The sequence below is a fragment of the Vespula pensylvanica genome, chromosome 15, assembly GCF_014466175.1.
Source record: "Vespula pensylvanica isolate Volc-1 chromosome 15, ASM1446617v1, whole genome shotgun sequence".
Classification (NCBI taxonomy): Eukaryota; Metazoa; Arthropoda; class Insecta; order Hymenoptera; family Vespidae; genus Vespula; species Vespula pensylvanica.
In genome coordinates, this window is record NC_057699.1 from 3,953,701 (window position 1) to 3,956,200 (window position 2,500).

Sequence of the window (2,500 nt, forward strand, 5' to 3'; positions counted from 1 at the left end):
CTCTCTCTCTCTCTCTCTCTCTCTCTCTCTCTTCTTCCAACATTTCCTCCCCCTTCCCCACGCTCGTGTAATTATATTTATTACATTTTATCGATTACCTTGTCCGCTCGAACGAACGCAAAGTCCGCCGCCATTAAGCGTGTTCGCGCGCATTTAGCTCAATTAAATCGGCTTCGTCGGGTTGCTACTATTCTCTCTCTCTCTCTTTTTCTCTTGCTCTCTCTCTCTCTTTCTCTTTGTATTTGTCTCTCTCTTTTTTTATTTTTCCTTTTTTTTAAACTTTATTTCCCTCGATTTTTCAAACGATCGACGAGCGAAAGAATGAGCTTGGAATTTTTTAATCGTGAAAAGAAATTGTTCGAGGGTGATTAAGTCACGTGACCCGTCCTTGACAGATCTTAATTATCGGTTAAGTTAGAGAACGATTAGGTTCTTTTTTCTCTCTTTTTTTTTTTTTTTTTTTTTTTTAAATCCTTTAGAATTTCGACAAAAATGTTGGCGAGATTTATCGAAAAGTTTTCTCTTTATTTTTGGGATAAAAGAAAATGATAGCAACTATTTTAGAGAGAGACAGAGAGAGAGAGACAGAGAGAGAGAGAGAGAGAGAGAGAGAGAGAGAGATAGTTACGATTAGATCAGTTATTACATCTGTTATTCTATTGTTAGATATGGTACGCCATAATAATCTTGTTGAAAAAGTATAATAAATTATATCGAAACAATTTCTTTTTCTCATCTCCCAGTTTATGATGGAAATTAAAAAAAATATATATATATATATAAATTTTTTTTCGAAGGGGACTCAAGAGTCTCCAAATTTTTATAGAACATTGATTAAAATAGTTGAATCAATAATCCACAAAAACAAAAAAAAATATATATATACATTTTTTTTCATCTAGCTTCAATTGTTGCGTACTCGTGCAAATGACATACAAAATTTTATTTTACTAGTATAAAATCGACGAATAAAAATTATTCAACGCTGTATATCGAAAGGATAAGAAAGAAAATAACGAAGGAGGAAAATCATGTATGCTAAGAATAGAGCTTGATAATGGAGGATAATTTTATCCTCTTAGTCCTTTCGAAGACGCCTACGAATATATCCTTATTCATGCGATTAAGAGAAATCGGATGAAGAAGGAAACGAACGATGAACGATGAACGATGAACAAAGAACGAACAACGAAGAAGAATCATTATATAATATAGCATAGGTTCGTCCTTGCTAAAGGAAGAAAGATAAGATAACTCGTTCCATTAATTTAACACTCGACGAATACTTTATTGGGATTGTGAATTTTCCAAGGACTGAGGAATTAAGTGTTCTCTCTTGGATGAACGAACTTCTATAGGAGAGGGAGCAAGTGCCACGTCGAGAAAAGATAAAGAGATGGAGGGTACGACGAGAATGGAAGAGAAGAAGGAGAAGTAGGAGGAGGAAGGTGAGTTAGGAAGGAAGGAAGGAAGGAAGGAAGGAAGGAAGATAGAAGGTAGGAAGAAAGGATATATACGAGAGAGAGAGAGAGAGAGAGAGAGAGAGAGAGAGAGAGAGAGAGAGGGAGGAAGATACTGCCTCGGTGTTGATTTTAATTGAAAACGCTTCCATGAAGGTACACGTCGTGCAAACCGTTCGTTCTTGTACGCGTGCGTGACTCTTCTCTCTCTCTCTCTCTCTTTCTATCTTCCATGCACACGAATAAAGCGAATCCGCCGCAACGAGAGAGAGAAAGAGAGAGAGAGAGGAGGGATAAAGAGAGGATGGTGGACGCCAGCAAACGTCCCTGGGGATGCTGGTACGCGGGGGTAATTCAATTTGACACCCCCACCCGCGCTTAAACAAGGCAGCACCCATCCAAACCTCTCTCTCTCTCTCTCTCTGGGTCTCGTTCGTTCGGTCGTTCGGTCGTTCGTTCGTTTCTCCTTCCACTCCTCTCTTCGTCGTGCAAATTAAATTCTCATCCACCGTGAAACAATGTCGGTGCCCGACCCGGAACAACCCCCGGCCATCCCAGCGCGTACCCTCTCTCCTCCACCACCCCCTTATCCCTTCTACCTTCACTATGTCTCTCTACTACTCCTCCTACCTTACTCTTCTATATATATATATATATATATATGTATATATATATGTATGTATGTATATATACACATACATATATATCTCCTTCTCTATCTATCTCTCTTTAGTACCTACATAGTCGTCAGGTGTACAATCCAAACCCAATTCGCTCTCTCTTCTATCCTCTTCCCATCTCTCCTCTTCTACTATTCGTATTGGTATCTATTCTCTATCTCTCTTCGTCAATCCACTGGTCAGCGGTCGTACGGATCGGATTCGAATCGACCGCATTAATTACTGGCTACTTACAATTAGTTCGAATGCCGTGATACAACATGCCTTCCTCTCCTTCCACCCCAACTCGATATCTTACATCTTCATACATACATACATATGTATCTATGTATCTATGTATGTATGTGTGTATATATGTAT

At 38.9% G+C, this 2,500-nt stretch overlaps 1 protein-coding gene across 6 annotated transcripts in view; it reads right to left on the bottom strand.

Moving 5' to 3' along the window:
* The window catches only part of LOC122634757 (SKI family transcriptional corepressor 2), a 96,097-nt gene that overhangs the window by 18,906 nt on the left and 74,691 nt on the right, over positions 1-2,500 (bottom strand). The window lies entirely within an intron of this gene.